An 18,252-nucleotide genomic window follows, 5' to 3' on the forward strand; every position below is an offset into this window, starting at 1 on the left:
ATGTAAATGTAAATACTTGAACAAGCCATTAACTGAACCCCTACTATCCATGAAGGGCATTTCGTCAAACATATCACAAATATGTAATCTACGGGTGTAAATAACATATTTAAGCATAGGGGTCTCATACTTATCTAAGAATCACTATGAAGCATTGCTCCCTTATATAATTTGTTGCATTATCATCTATTAGGTCATATATACGTTTTTCATTCATTTACAAGTAAAAACATGATGAGATCCATACATAGCCACTGTCATAAAAAATATTCATAACCAGCATAATAACAATAGAAATACCAAGGAAATCACATCCATATGATCCACATAAACTAGTATAATACTCATAGACATATAAGGAGAAATAACCTCATATTAATGATACAAAATCCAAACCCATGATGGGACTACCATGTTCCAACCAACCATAGAATGGCTGAGCCAAATCTCTCTTCAATCATTCACCCCCATGCCATATTCCAAGCACGAATGTGGGACTCAAACCGAAATAACCAACCAGGGAATCCAGAGGCTAAATCGCCTCACCCTCATCAATAGAAACTCGGCTTTACCATAATCCATCCTGGATCACTAGGCCAACACAATAAACATGTCATAAGAGGCTTTACCATGATCTCCACCAGATCACTAGGCCAAAACAAGCATGGGTGCCACCAGATTTCTCCACCTACACCGTGAGGAATTTTCTGGTCTCCTAGTCTCTCAAGCTTTACCGCAATCCACATCAGATCAATATGCCCTAAATCGAGACCGACTCTCCAAACTTTACTGCATATCCCAACCTGATATTACTAGGCCAACAAAGAGCAATCAACTTCTTGGATTTATTGTATATCCCGACACTCACCAGCAAGGATTCATAGGCCCAATGAGGCACACAATCCTGGCTTTAACGCAACCTGCAGTCTGGCTCATGGGTTACTAGTGTTGAAGGAAATGTAACTATGCTTGGTCTTCATAAATTTACTTTTGATATTTGTATTTATTCAAGAAAAGAAATATTATTTTTATAATATATGTCAATGAGTTTCTTGCTCATTGAAATAGGTCTAGCACATGTTAAAGTGCTATAGGTGAGTCAAATAGTCAAAAGAAAATATTGAAGAACTTAAGGGCAAGTTGAACCATGTATATTTTGTATAAGAGTCAAAGAATGCTCCTCCAAGCAAAGTAAAGTATCCTTTAAAGAAAAGACACAATCAAAATAACCCAACCGAGGCGAAGACATCAAGATGGCCTACAAACAGCCATTCGGCCTTCAAGTCGAACTAAAGGAATAACATACCTCTATATATAGAGGTTGACCACTCCCTCAAAAGGAAATGCACTCAATTATTTGAAATTTGCAAAGTAAAGAGGCAAGTAAAGGGTAGCGAAGGATGGAGAAGAGGTCTCCAAGTGCAGTGAAGAAGGTGAATCCTAGACCAAAGTCAAGAGGGCCATTTCTATGGTAGCTACAGTCACTCTGTGAGAGAAAAGGGAAGGTTTCATGCAGTCATAATAGCAGTAGTATATCAGCATCACATCTCTAATTGTTTGGGCTATAACATAGGACTAAAGGGCCTCTCACCCAAGAGAAGAAGTAAGGAAGAAGAGTGAAGGTAATAGGGTTGTACTAAAGCCTATTACAGTCACATGTGCAAAGAGAAGGAGGTTGTCTTTATTGTTTTAATAGCCCTCCCATTACAGTCATAAAAATTCATTGGTTGGCAAACAGAATGAAGGGATCATCATAAGGAAAGGGTCTAATCAAAGGTATCTATTCTAGAGTAAGTACAACAAGATCTAAAAATTGTTGGAAGGAGGAAGAAGTGCTGGGAAACAAAGTGCTGGAAGAAGGAAGTGTCGGGGAACAAAGTGCAGAATGGAGGAAAGACTTGACTTGTGCTTGGAGAAAATTCTAGTCAAGGGTCTATGCTTTGGCATTGTTCAATAAGAAGCTTCAATAAGAGAAACTTACTAAATGGTGTTCCTCTCAAGAGAAGAGAGGTTTTGGCCCTCGCAGAGAGCCAACATCTTGTGTTCTTGTTCTTATGTTTTTGGTAACAATTTGATAAAGTACACACACATGCATTAACAAAGAGAAGAAGAAGTTTAAGCTAACAAGAAAAGTAAAAAGACTCCACAAATTGTTATCAAGTCAAGAAGAATCAGACTACACCTAATTTCCATAGATTCTTCAACATGGTATTGGAGCTAAGGTGACACATCAAGGAAAGGGCATCTCAAGACACTAATCAAGGAAGGACATCTAAAAAAATTTAAGCATCAAGGCAAGAAGTCTCAATCACATCAAAGGACAATAAGTTCTACCATCTATCATTCATCAAGGAAGACTACAAAGCAAGAAGAAGAGCCTTACACAAAGGCACATACAATAATAGCAAATTAAAGAAGGACCTACATCAAGCTACAAGTCATCAAGCAACTCTCATCATCAATTGAAGTCCACATGGGGAAAGCAATTTGAAGAACATCAAGATCTAAGGAAGGCAAGACATCAAGTCTTCGAGGAGAAAGCAAGTCTACTACATCTCAATATGTATCAAGTAAGTATATGTCCCCTTATGAACATATATCAATGTCTTTTTGTATGGAAAACAATAAATTGGTAGGTACCAATAACTTTCTTGCATTATAGAAGAGGACTGATTTACTTCTGGAGGAGAATGAACTCCTAGAACACATCAAAGGAAATGTTACTATTCCTTCTAAGGAACAAACTCAAGCCTTAGCCAAGTACAATAAGGATGAGACAAGATCTATTATGAAACCAACTCACAAAAATATAGAAAAGATAGATGAACACCTTAGAAATAAGCCTCTTCGAGGGGGCAACCTCCTTTACATTACACAAATGAACAATTCTTATATGATACAAATGACAAGACCTCCTTTCTATATATAGGAGTCTAAGAGGTCATAATATAATTAGAGCCGACATAACAATAATAATGTAAGGGCACAATAATAACAATAGTGCGCTTCTATGGGGCATAATAATAACAATATGGGGACTACATGGGCAACAATATAATAAGGGGGTTGTACTAATAACAACAAGGGGTTACACTAGTAGTATAGGGGCCTAACATGCCCCTCTCCTTCAGAAAGTCTTGTCCTCAACACTTGAGTACTTCTTGATGCTTTTGTATAAAATTATTTTCCTCCCATTTGGAATCTTTAGTGGGTAATTTCTTCGACTTGACGAGATACTCTGAAATTGATCAATTTCGTAGCTGTTGGGTTCTTTCTTCTACGACTGCTCCAGGCTCTAATATGATTTTTCCTTCCTCGTCAAGTTCAGGCAATATTGTTTGAACTGGGATCTTCTGCAACTTTTGAATGAGTGGCCACACTTCTTCGTCCTTCCTCCATTCATACCTTGTTTCGTTTATCCAATCTGGTTGGATAATAGAAATGGCGCACAACAATGCTTCCACATCCTCATCCTTTCTTGAGAGTGCATCTGCCACAACATTTTTCTTCCCTTTTTCGTAGATGATTTCAAAGATATTACCCAACATCTTTGTCACCCATTTTTTTTTCTCTTCAGAGGATAATCTTTGTTCTAAAAAGTATTTAATACTATCATGATCTGTTTTTACCTTGAAGTGTCTTCCCATTAGGTAAGGTTTCCATTTCTTAAGTGCGTGTAGTATTGCTAACATTTCCTTATCATAAATAGATTTCTTGAGGGACATTTGTTTGTATGTATGTAACCATAAAAATACCAATCGCCTACATCAAAACTTCTTTCATTGCGATGTTGATCTTCCTATCATTTCATTCAATTCTTCACCAAAGTGGCATTATCCTTTAAAAGTTGGAGAACTTGTTATTGATGCTCGATGTGATCTTTCACTGCTTGAATATTTTTCTTCTTGATATGTCCTTGTATATTGAGAGGTTGAGGAGTGGTAATTTCTTCCAGTGCATTACAAGATATGGTCGGATTCATTTCTTGATGCTCTATGTGATCTTTCACTTCTTGAACATTTTTCTTCTTCATATGTCCTTCTATCTTGATAGTTTGAGGAGTGGTAATTCTGGCAATTGCATTACAAGACATGGTCGGAGTCATTTCTTCTTTCTTGATGTGGCCTTTCACTTCTTGAACCTTTTTCTTCATGATATGTCCTTCTATCTTAAGAGTTTGAAGAGTAGTAATTATTTCCAATGCTTTACAGGATATGGTCGGATTCATTTCTTGTTTCTCGATGTGATCTTTCACTTCTTGAACCTTTTTCTTCTTGATATGTCCTTCTATCTTGAGAGTTTTAGGAGTGGTAATTCCTTCCAATGCTTTACATGATATGGTTGGATTCATTTCTTCTTTCTCTGGGGTTGGTTCATGGTGTATATATTCTTCTTTTGACGTTTCTTGATCCTTTTCTTCCTCCTCTCAACAATCAATGTAAAATAATTTATTCTTAGCACACTTATGACCTTTAATGTATTTGTTATCACAATTGTAACATAACCCTTTTTCTCTTTTTTCTTCCAATTGTTGTGGTGTAACCCTTGTAGGTTGTGGAAGGCTAGGAGAAACAACACTTCCATCTTTATAGTTGTGAGGGGTAGACTTCCTTGTTTCCATAATTTTGCTTTCCACTTTGTAATAAAGCCCTTTTTTTCTTTTTTCGTCCAATTGTTGTGGTGTTTCTCTAAAGAAGGTGTTTCTCTTTGTATCCTCATAATGTTCTATCATTTCCTCCGTGAAAATTGACCACGTAATAAGTTTTTTATGAGAAAAAAGTCTTTTATACCATAAAAATTGATCCGGTTCTAAATATGAAGATGCAATACATACCTTTTGTAACAGTGGTACACCATGTAGATCAAAATATTGCTCCATATGTAGTATCCAACTTACTAGATCCTTTCCATCAAACTTTCTCATATTTCCTTTTCTTGACTTCAGGAGCTTGATCTTGAAATGATTGTAACTCTGTACATTTAGATCTCAAAGTTCTGAAATTGTCTCCTGTAGTAGCCCTCTGAGTACTCTTTCTAATCCTCCATGTCTGATCAAAATTTGATTCCCCAAGAAAGAGTTATGCCTAATCTCCTAATATGACCTGACTATATATTGTTTCAGTAGATTGAACATGTACAACATGCCACGTGTCACTCTTTCGACCTTCGAATCTGAAAACTATGCATAGAAAACTACAATCCGTCCTCTTTCTGTATCTTCTTACGAAATTTCAATTTGTTGCTTAGAGAAAATGTTATTATGATTTTCCCGAGGTCACCTATTTAGGATGTAATTCGGGAGTCTGCAAAAACCATAACTTCGTCAGATCATATATCCGAAAATACAGCGAGACAAGATCTGAAATTCAGACCCGAGATTTAGAATGATTTATTCTCAAATGGGTTTTTTCTTTAGCTTCTGAAAATTCGTTGCGAAAAGGTTATAGTGAACATACCACGATGACCTATTTTAGATGAAATTATAGAGCTTGCAAAAACCCTAATTTCTTCATATCATATCTTCGAAAATATAGAGAGACAAGATCTGAAATTCGGATGCACACTTCAACAAGATTTCTTCTCAAATGGATTGTTTTTTTAGCTTCTGAAACTTTTCAGAAACAAACTTATAGTGAAAATACCACGATCACCTGTTTGGAGCAGCGAAACCCTAGAATCCAAAGCTTTGATACCAAATTTTATGAACCCAACTCACAATAAGGTACAAAAGATAGATGAAAGCCTTAGAAATAAGCCTCTTCGAGGGGGAAACCTCCTTTACATTACACAAATGAACAATTCTTGGATGATAGAAATGAAAAGACTTCCTTTCTATATATAGGAGTCTAAGAGGTCATAATATAATCAGAGCCGACATAACAATAATAATATGAGGGCACAATAATAACAATAGCGGGCTTCCATGGGGCACAATAATAACAAAATGGGGACTACGTGGGAACAACAATATAATAAGGGGGTTGTACTAATAACAATAAGGGGTTACACTAGTAGTATTGGGGCCTAACGAAATCTCAAAGGATTCTAATAGAATCCATGAAATACTCTCTCATTCCTTATGTCTCCAAACTTGAAACGTCACAAGAAGTCTATGATAAAAGAGTAGATCTATTCTCGGTGAGCACAAATAGAGAAGAGATATCTCTTAGAAATGATTTGTACAAGATGAAGGTATCAAAGGAAGGAATATATCCCTACTTCATGAATGCCTTTGAGATGAGGGATCAATATAAGAAGCTAGGGGAAGTCATATCTGACAGAGAAAATTACAAATATAATACTTAATGCTCTACCTAAGGATTTGGGAAACTTCACATTGAGCATATATGCCAAGAAAGAAGCTACCCCACTAAGTGAAATGTGGTCTCTACGCAAGATAGAGGAAACAAGACTCAGAGCAAAGGAAGATGTGGGATCAAAGGAGTAATAATTTGCTACCATGGCCAAGAGGAAGGGAAAATTTGGCAAATTTGGTCCATGAAGAACAAACAATAGAGATATGTCCAAAATTCAATGCTTTGGATGCCAAGAATATGGACACTAAAAAATGAATTTTCCAAAACTAAAGAAGGACAACAACAACAAAAGAAAAAGGGAATAAGCTCATGTGACTCAAGAAATGAAAGAACAAGACAAGAATCAAAGGAAGGAATATCCTCCAAATCTATACTATGACTAAGTCTACTTCTTTACTTAAAGTCCTCTTTCAAAGTTTTGAGTAGTGTAGGAGCATGTAGGAATAGAATAAAATTGCATGGCTAGAAATATCTTCTATAATCTAGAGGCATGATGTACATAGAGTTCAAAATACTCATGTAGAAGGAGCATTTATAATAGAACAAAATGCATGGTTAGAAATATGTTCTAGAATATAGGAGCATGGTGGATATAGCTCAAGATATTCATGTAGAAGGACCATACCTAGTATAGGACCTCATCCACAATGAAAGAAAATTGATGATGATTAAGAATCTTAGAAGACCTCCATCATCGAAAGAAAAGACACATTTGCAAGGTAAGGGTCTTCAAGATCCTATGAGCAATCTTCAAAGTAAGATTCATAAAAAAAAAAGACGTCTCATCGGAAATCCCATTCATGGGATTCAAGAAAAGGATGATATTCAGGCAAGCTTAGATGAAGCAAGAAGGGCCCCACCAAGGACAACCAAATGAAGCTAGGATGATCAAAGGGTAAGAAAGATGAGGTATGTATGCATCAAAGTTTAGTCATGTTGTCATATGTATATTATTGAGTCATGGGAATAGTTCTATGACATGATCAAGTAGGAAGGAATCACTTTCACCAATGACATGCTCAAAGCCATGTACTACGATGCAAGGAAGGTCAACAAAAATAAATACTCACATAAAGAGTATAAGATTGTTGACTAAGAAGAGAGTGAAGAAGGAATATTGACTTTTCCTAGAAGCAAGTAATGACGAAGTGATCCCGCAAGGAGCATAATTTGGTTGACCAATCCATCCAAGAAGAATCAAATGAATAAAAATATCAGTCATGTGAAGAACACCATGATAAAAAAGAATCACTATCTGACAAAGATTTGTTGAAGACATATCCCGAAATTAGGCAGGACAGCTCTGGCTAATAAAATAAAAGATCAAAGAAGCCTTAACACCTATGAAGGCCTTGGAGATATGAAAGGTGCAACTAACTAATTCTACTCTATAAATATGCCATCATGAAGAAGTCATCCAACAAATGTACCATTTAATGTTGAAGCAATATCGGGGTGAAGTCATGAAGGGCTACTAGATCAAAGCATTGGAACAAGAAAGTACAAAGAAGCATCCATGTGAAGAGTAGTCTAAAGCGTAGGCAAGATGACAAGTGAACCTAATATATGACCTGAAGGCCACTTCCCATGAAGGAAGCAATGACATGACTAACCAAGAAGGAAATTGATCTATGGATGACGCCCTACCAAGAAGAAGTTCAAACAAAGACTTCATGACATCAAAGGAAGGAAGGAGATCCAGCAGTTGAAGGACCCATGTAGAAGAATTTTTTGATGAATGGACAAGTCCCTAGCTAAGAGGTAGTTATAACAAGTTCCCAATTACAAAGGAACTTGGACAAGTACGTTGTCAGAGGATAGTTGGGCATGTCTTCCTCAATTGAGAGGGGGAGATAGACACAACATTCTTGTCTTCACTTGGGAAGAAAGAATGGGAGGATCGGGTAATCATCTTGCATTTGATACTCTCTGAGGATGTGTAGGGATTCCAAGATAAGTGTAGGCAAGAAGACTAATATTCTTTGAGGGTTGGGAACCCAAGATAAGAATAGTCCTAGAAGGTCATACTCAGTGAACACCTGGGGGGGTATGTACCTTGAGAGATAATGACTAAGGTTTCTATAAGTCATTGGTCTTGCTAACATTGTGATCTGAGCTATTGAATGATAGAGTTTTCAGTCAAGGCCTTGTTATGGAAACAATTTTTGTTATTATGATGCTATAATAGATGGATTGCAAATCCGGATTCTCTTATGTGAATTCTTCAAGATTCAAACATAGTCAAACACCTTGTAATGTTGTATGAATACCTCCCTAGTTAAGAGGGAATGTTGAAGGAATGTAACTAGGTTCGGCCTTCACAAATGTACTTTTGATATTTGTATTTATTCAAGAAAATAAATATTATTTTTATAATATATGTCAATGAGTTTCTTTCTCATTGAAATAGGTCTAGCACATTTTATAGTGTTATAGGTGAGTCAAATAGTCAAAAGAAAATATTGAAGAACTTAAGGGTAGGTTGCACCATGCATATCTTTGTATAAGAGACAAATAATACTCCACCAAGAAAATTCAAATCTCCTCCAAACCAAAGACACCATCAAAAGAGGCGAACTGAAGCTAAGACATAAATTTGGCCTACAAATAGCTAGTCGGCCTTCAAGTTGAACTAAGGAGGGATAAACCTCTATATATAGAGATTGTCCTCTTCCTCAAAGTACAACACACTCATATCTCTGAAATATGTGAAGTAAAGAGGAAAGTAAAGGGTAACGAAGGACAAAGAAGAGGTCTCCAAGTGTAGCAAAGAATGTGAAGCCTAGACCAAAGTCAAGAGGACCATTTGTATAGTAGATGCAGTCACACATCCGAGAAAACATAAGGTTTCCTATGGTCATAACAAGAGTAGTATATCAGCATCACATCCCTTATTTTTTAGGCAAGAACATAGGCATAAAGGATCTCTGACCCAAGTGAAGAATTAAGGAAGAAGAGCGAAGGTAATAGGGTTTTCCTAAAGTCTATTACAATAACATGTGTGAAGAGAAGAAGGTTGCCTCTGCTGTTATAACAACCCTCCCATTACAGCCATACAAGTTCATTGGTTTGTGAAGAGAAGGAATGGATCATCATAAGGAAAGGGTCTAATCAAAGATATCTCTTCTATTACAAGTGCAAAAATACCTAAAAACTATTAGAAGGAGGACGAAGTGCCGAGAAACGAAGTGTTGGAAGAAGGAAGTGATGGGGAAAAAAGTCTAGAAAGGAGGAAGGAATTGACTTATGCTTGGAGGAAATTCTAGTCAAGGGTCTATGGTTTGGCATTGTTCAATAAGAAGCTTCAATAAGAGAAACTTACTAAAGGTTTTTCTTGTCAAGAGAAAAGAGGTTTTGGCCCTGGAAGAGAGGCAACATCTTGTGTTCTTATTCTTATGTTTTTGGTATCATTTTGATGAAGTACACACATGCATTAATAAGAAGAAAAAAGAAGATTAAGCTAACACAAAAAGTAAAAATACTCCACATGTTTTTATCAAGTCAAGAAAAATCACACTACACCTAATTTCCCTTAATTCTTCAACATGTTATCGAAGCTAAGGTGATACATCAAGCAAAGGGCATCTCAAGAACACTAATCAAGGAAGGACATCTACAAAAGTTGAAGCATCAAGCCAAGAAGTCTCAATCACATCAAAGGAAACTACGTTCTACCATCTATCATTCATCAAGGAATATTACAAAGAAAGAAGAAGAACCTTACACAAAGGTACCTACAAGAAGAGCAAATCAAAGAAGGACCTACATCAAGCTACAAGTCATCAAGTCAAGTCCACTTGGAGAAAGCAACTTGAAGAACATCAAGATCTAAGGAAGGCAAGCCATCAAGTCTTCAAGGAGAAACAAAGTCTACTACATCAAAAAATCTACCAAGTAAGTATATTTCCCCTTCTAAATATACATCAATGTCTTTTTGCAAGGAAAGCAATAAATTGGTAGGTATCAATAACTCTCTTGTATGGAAGAAGAGGATTTTTTTACTTCTCAAGGAGAATGAAATCCTAGAACACATCAAAAGGAATGTTACTATTCCTTCTAAGGAAAAAACTCAATCATTAGTCAAGTACAATAAGGATGAGACAAGAGCACGAATAATTCTAATAGAATCCTTCAAATAATCTCTCATTCTTTATGTTTCCAAACTTGAAACATCAAAAGAAATCTATGATAAACTAGTGATATCTCTTTGAAATGAGTTGGACAATATGATGATATCAAAGGAATGAATATCTCCCTGATTCATGAAGATATATGAGATGAGGGATCAACTTCAAGAGCTAGGGGAAGTCATGTCTGACAAAGAAAATGACAACTATAATACTCAATGCTCTACCTGGGGATTGGGGCAACTTTAGATTGAGTATATATGCCAATAAGGAAGCTTCCCCATAAAGTGAAATGTGGTCTCTATGCAAGATAGAGGAAACAAGACTCAAATAAAAGGAAAATGTGGGATCAAAGGAGCAAGCATTTGCTACCATGGCCAAGATAACGGGAAAACTTGGTCCATGAGGAACAAAAAATAGAGATATTTCCAAAATCCAATGTTTTGGGTTCCAAGAATATGGACACTACAAAAGTAATTGTCCAAAACTGAAGAACCGCAACAACAACAAAAGAAAAAGGGAAGAATCTCATGTGACTCAAGAAATGAAAGAAGAAGACAAGAAGCAAAGGAAGGAAGATCCTCAAGATCTCTACTATGACAAAGTCTACTTCTTTAATTAAAATCTTCTTTCAAAGTTTTGAGTAGTATAGGAGCATGTAGGAATATAATAATATTGCACAGCTAGATACATCTTCTTCAATCTAGAGGCATGATGTACATAGAGTTCAAAATACTCAATGTGTATAAGGATCATTTATAATAGAACAAAATGAATGGTTAGAAATATCTTCTAGAATATAGGGGCATGGTAGATATATCTCAAGATATTCATGTAGAAGTAGCATACCTAGTATAGGACCTCTTCCACAATGAAAGAAAATTGACGATGATTAAGAATCTTAGAAGACCTCCATCATCAAAAGGAAATAAACATTTGCAGGGTAAGGGTCTTCAAGATCCCATGATGGAATCTTCAAAAGAAGATTCATAAACAAAATCAGATGTCTCATTGGGTATCCCATTCGTAGGATTTAAGAAAAAGATGATATTCAGGAAAGCTAAGATGAAGCAAGAAGGGCCACACCAAGGACAACCAAATGAAGCTAACATGACCAAAGGAGAATCGAGATGAGGTATGTATGCATCAAATTTTAGTCATGTTATCATATGTATATTATTGAGTCGTGGGAATAGTTATGTGACATGATCAAGTAGGAAAGAATCTCTTTCAACTGTGACATGCTCGAAGGCATGTACTACAATGCAATGAAGGTAAAAAAAAAGAATCACATAAAGAGTATGAGATTTTTTACTAAGAAGAAAGTGAATAAAGAGCGTCGACTAGTCCTAGAAGCAAGAAATGAAGAAGTGCTCCCACAAGGAGCATAAGGTGGTTGACCAATCCATCCAAGAAGAAGCAAATGAATAAGTAGATCAAGCATGTGAAGAACACCATGATCACAAATAATCACTATATGACAAAGATCCATGGAAGACATCTACCAAATGAAGGTAGGAAAACTCTGACTAAGAAAAGAAAAGATCAAAGGACCATTGACACCACGAAGGCCTTGGAGGTATGAAAGGTGCAGATAACTGATTCTACTCTATAGATAGGTCATGATGAAGAAGCCATCCAAAAAATCTAACATTTGATGTTGAAGAAATATAGGGATGAATTCATGAAGGGCTACTAGATGAAAGCATGGGAACAAGCAAGTACAAAGAAGCAAACATGTGAAGAGTAGTCCAAAGCATAGACAAGTTGACAAGGAATAACAAGATGACAAGAGAACTTGATATATGAAAATAAGGCCACTTTCCATAAAGGAAGCAATGACATGACTAACCAGGAAGACAATGACATGACTAACCAGGAATGAAAGTGATCGATGGATGTTTCCCAACCAAGAAGAATTTCAAACAAAGACTTCCTGACATCAAAGGAAGGAATGAGTTCGAGTACCTAAAGGACCCACGTAGAAGATGTTCCTGATGAATGGACAAGTCCCTAGCCAAGAGGGAGTTATAACAACTTCCCAATTACAAAGGAACTTGGACAAGTACGTTGTCAGAGGATACTTGGGCATGTCTTCCTCCATTAAGAGGGAGAGATAGACACAACATTCTTCTCTTCACTTGGGTAGAAAGAATGGGAGGATTAGGTAACCATCTGGCATATGATACTATTTGAGGATGTCTAGGGTATCCAAGACAACAATAGGAAAGAGGATCGATATTCTTTGAGGGTTTGGAACCCAAGATAAGAATATTCCTAGAAGTTCATACTCAATGAAGACCTGGGTGGGTATGTACCTTGAGAGACAATGACTAAGGTGTCTATAAGTCACTGGACTCACCAGCATTGTTCTCTGATCTATTGAAAGATAGATTTGTTAGTCAAGGCCTTGTTGTGGAAATAATGTTGGTTATTATGATGATATAACAGAAGGATTGAAAATCTAGTTTCTCTTATATGAATTCTTCAAGATTGAAACATAGGCAAACACCTTGTAATGTTGTATGAGTACCTCCCTAGTTAAGAGGGAGTGTTGAAGGAAATATAACTAGGTTCGGTCTTCATAAATGTACTTTTGATATTTGTATTTATTCAAGAAAAGAAATATTATTCTCATAATATATGTCAATTAGTTTCTTTCTCATTAAAATAGGTCTAGCACATGTTAAAGTGCTATAGGTGAGTCAAATAGTCAAAAGAAAATATTGAAGAACTTAATGGCAGGTTGCACCATGTATATGTTGTATAAGAGTCAAAGAATACTCCTCCAAGCAAATTCAAGTCTCCTCCAAAGAAAATACACCATAAAAATAAGCTAATTGAAGCTAAGGCATCAAGTCGGCCTACAAACAGCTGGGTAGCCTTCAAGTCGGCCTAAAAGAGGGATAGACCTCTATATATAGATGTTGTCCACTCCCTCAAAATATAACACACTCATATCTCTGAAATTTCCGAAGTAAAGAGGAAATTAAATGTTAAAGAAGGACAAATAAGAGGTCTCCAAGTGTAGCGAAGAAGGTGAAGCCTAGACCAAAGTCAAGAGGGTCATTTCTAGGGCAGCTGCAGTCACACGTGCAAGAAAAGGGAAGGATTCCTGCAGTTATAACAACCGTAGTGTATCAGCACCACATCTCTCATTGTTTGGGCTAGAACATACGCCTAAAGGGCCTCTCACCTAAGAGAAGAAGTAATGAAGAAGAGCGAAGGTAATAGGGTTGTCCTAAAGCCTATTACAGTCACACATGCGAAGAGAAGGAGGTTGCCTCTACTGTTATAATGACCCTCCCATTACAGTCATACAAGTTCATTGGTTGGAAAAGAGGAGGAATCGATCATCACAATGAAAGGGGAAAATCAAAGGTATCTCTTTTATAGCAAGTACAACAAGATCTAACAACTGTTGGAAGGAGGACAAAGTGCTGGGAAACGAATTGCTGAAAGAAGGAAGTGTCATAGAACAAAGTGCAGAATGGAGGAAGGACTTGACTTGTGCTTGGATGAAATTCTAGTCAAGGGTATAGGGTTCAACATTGTTCAATAAGAAGCTTCAATAAGAGAAACTTACTAAAGGGTTTTGCTCTCAAGAGAAGAGAGGTTTTGGCCATGGCAGAGACCCAAGATCTTGCATTCTTGTTCTTATGCTTTTGGTAGCAGTTTGATGATGTACACACACATGCATTAATAATAAGAAGAAGAAGATTAAGTTAACAAGAAAAGTAAAAATTTTCCACAAATTGTTATCAAGTCAAGAAGAATCACACTACACCTGATTTCCCTTGATTCTGCAACTGATGGTATGAGAGCTAACCTGACACATCAAGAAAAGGGCATCTCAAGAACACTAATCAAGGAAGGAAAACTACAAAAGTTGAAGCATCAAATCGAGAAGTCTCAATCACATCAAAGGACAAGAAGGTCAACCATATTTCATTCATCAAGGAATACTGCAAAGCAAGAAGAAGAGCCTTACACAAAGGCACCTACAAAAAGAGCATATCAGCTCCCTATAATACTAGTGATTACTCCATTACTATTGTAGTTATACCCCTTATTAATATTGTTGTGCCCCTATTTCCGCCATATTGTTATTATTGTGCCCCATAGAATCCCTCTATTATTATTTTTGTGGCTTTATATTATTATTGTTAGGTCGGCTGGGTTATATTGTGACTCCTTAGACTCCTATATATAGAAATGAGGTTTTTTCATTTGAATCATCCAAGAATTGTTCATTTATGTAATGTAAAGGAGGTTTCCCCCTCGAAGAGGCTGAATCCTAAGGCGTTGATCTATATTTTCTATCTTTTCTTGAGTTGGTTTTATAACATTTGGTATCAGAGCTTTGGATTCTAGGGTTTCGCTCCTCCAAACAAGTCATCATGGAATTTTCTCTATAGCTTTTTTTCTGCGATGTTTCAGAAGCTAAAAAAAAACCAATTTGAGAAGACATTGCGTTGAATCTCAGGTCTGAATTTCAGAGATTTTTGCAATATATTTGCGGAGATATGATCTGAGGAAGTTGGTCTTTTTGCAGACTCTTGAATTACATTCCAAACAGGTGACCTGGGGAAAATCATCATAACGTTTTCCCTGAGCATTGGATTGAAATTTCGAGAGAAGGTACAGAAAGAGGACGGACTGTAGTTTCTTGTATATATTTTTCAGAGCCAAAGTATGAAACAGCGACTCGTGGCACGTCGTACAAGTTCGCTCTATAGAACTAGTCTATAATCAGGTCACTGCTAGAGATTTCGTATAACTCTTCCTTGGAGAATCCAAATTGGATCAGACTGGTGGCATTGGAAAGAGGACACAGAGGGATACCAAAGGTTTCAATTTCAAAACTGGATGATTTGAAAGTACAGAGATACATCAGAGGCAATTTTGAGCTCCTACAAAGTGAAAAAAAGGTCTGTAGATTCTTTTAAATTTTTGCTTAAGAGTGGTTTGAAAATTTATTTTGAAGGAATTCAAAGGGCTAGTAGAGCATTATTATCGGTAACTGATTCCCCGAGGAAAGAAAATGCATACACCTACTAAGGAACTTGAAAGCTCTAGCATGACTCATGAAGAAGAAGAAGAAATGCTATATGATATATCAAAATTACAAGAACAAGTGCAACAAGTGTCACTTGCACAAAAAGCAACAAAATCTAAGATGGATGGTTTAAGGAAAGATGTAGAAGCTAAGATGGATGGTTTAAAGAAAGGTGTAGAAGCTAATATGGATTGTTTAAAGAAAGGCGTAGAAACTAAGATGGATGGCATGGAAGCTAAGGTGAATGGCATGGAAGCTAAGGTGAATGGCATGGATGCTAAAATTGATGGCATGGATGATAAGATGGAAGAATTGAAGATAAATATGAATAAGTTGCTACAAGAAATGGTCACTAATGGTGAAAGGGTAGTAAAGGAAACTCATGATGAGAACAAAAGAAAGTTAATCATGATTCCATAGACTCTAATTTTGGATCGAAGACTCACCATATTCCAAAAATCGATATGAGGAAGTTTGATGGCAAGGATCCCGCCACATGGATATTACAGATGGAGCAATTCTTCGATCTCAATAATGTGCAAAAAAAACAAAAGGTACGTATTGCAACTTTATATTTGGAAACAAATCAGTTTGTATGGTATCAATGGCTTTGCTCTCGTAAACAATTTATCACTTGGGCAATTTTTACTGAAGAATTGATAGCACATTATGAGGATACAAAAAGCAACACTTTTTTTAGCCAATTGATAAGTCTCAAACAAAAGGGTTCAATAATGGAGCACATTGAGGAGTTCCAAAAATTGAACATAAGGGTAAAAGATATTCCAGAGGAGCATAGGATTGATGTGTTCATAGGGTCTTTAAAGGATAATATCCAACATGATGTTCGCCTTTGGGAACCTGATTCATTAGAGAAGGCATTCAGGTTAGCAAGAAAAATGGAAAGAAAAATTATGGCAACCAGGAAGCATACCACTCACAACTATAAAGATGGAAGTGTTATTTCCCCTAGTCTTCCACAACCTATAAGGTTGACACCACAACAATTGGAAGAAAAAAGAGCAAAAGGGCTTTATTACAGTTGTGATAGAAAATACACTAAAGGTCATAAGTGTGTTGAGAAGAAATTATTCTACATAGATTGTGAAGAGGAAGAAGAAAAGGAGCAAGAAAGGTCAAAAGAAGAGGATATACTCCAGGAACAAAGCCTAGATGAAGAACAAATAAATCCGACCATATCTTGTAATGCATTGGCAGGAATTACCACTCCTCAAACCATCAGGATAGAAGGACAAATCAAGAAAAAAAAGGTAATAGTGTTGATTGATTCAGGAAGCACCCACAATTTTATTCATTGTAAGGTAGCAAAAGAATTGAATTGCTTCCTATATCCAGCACCAGAGTGTCAAGTGATGATTGCAAATGGAGGAACAATAAATTGCTCTGGAAAGTGCCATAATATCAAGCTATCAATGGGAGAATATGTATTGACTAACCTAATGCTTTCCATTCCAATGGGAGGTGTTGATGTTGTACTAGGAGTCCAATGGCTACAATCCTTGGGTACAATAGCTTTTAATTTTCAAGAACTTTTCATCAAATTTTCTATGGAAGGAAAGGAAGTTGAATTAAGGGGTATTGCAGGGAAACCAGGAAAGATAATCAGCTCTAATGTTATGATAAAGCTTCTAAAAAAGGAACAAAGAGGTGTAATTGCACAATTATGTTCGCTAGATGTTTCCACATCGGAATCATCTATTTCTCCAGATCTCCAAAAAGTCTTGGACAATCATTCCAAGGTATTTGAGACTCCCAAAGGTCTCCCACCTATGCGTGATCATGATCATGCTATTCATTTGATTCCAGGAAGTGTTCCTCCAAACATCAGGCCGTACAGATATCCCTATGTCCAAAAGAGTGAAATTGAAAGTATGGTTGCAGAAATGCTAGAGGCTGGTATAACTCAATCGAGTCAAAGTTCTTTCTCTGCTCCAGTAGTATTGGTGCACAAGAAGGATGGATCATGGTGCATGTGTCCGGATTATAGGGAGCTCAACAAGCTCACTATTAAAGATAAGTTCCCCATTCCTGTCATTGATGAATTACTGGATGAATTGCATGGATCAATTTACTTCACCAAGTTGGATCTTCGTTCAGGATATCATCAAATCAGAATGAATACTGAAGACATTCCGAAAACAGCATTTAGAACTCATGAGGGTCATTATGAATTTTTGGTCATGCCTTTTAGCCTTACCAATGCACCTTCAACATTTCAAGGTTTGATGAATTCAATTTTCAAACCATTCCTTAGAAAATTTGTGTTAGTATTTTTTTATGATATACTAATCTACAGCAAGTCTTGGAAGGATCATGTTGAACATTTTGACAGGGTGCTACAACTATTGGAGGAGAAACAATTATATGCAAAATGATCCAAATGTTTCTTTGGAGTCCAGGAGGTGGAATATCTGGGTCATTTTGTATCTCATGAAGGAGTTAAGGTAGACCCTAGCAAAATTAAAGCCATTAGGGAATGGAAAATCCCCACATCCATAAAGCATCTGCGAGGATTTCTTGGGTTGACAGGGTATTATCGCAAGATTGTTAAGAATTATGGGAGAATAGCAGCACCTCTAACAACATTATTGAAGAAAGATGCATTTTCATGGACTCTGAAAGCAACAAAGGCCTTTGAACGTCTTAAAGAGGCAATGTGCCAAGCACCGGTCTTAGCTACACCGGACATCACAAAAACCTTTATTGTGGAATGTGATGCTTCAGGAAA

This window comes from Pinus tabuliformis, chromosome 8 (assembly GCF_031772625.1).
Source record: "Pinus tabuliformis cultivar Carrire ecotype Pingquan chromosome 8, CPIR1, whole genome shotgun sequence".
Classification (NCBI taxonomy): Eukaryota; Viridiplantae; Streptophyta; class Pinopsida; order Pinales; family Pinaceae; genus Pinus; species Pinus tabuliformis.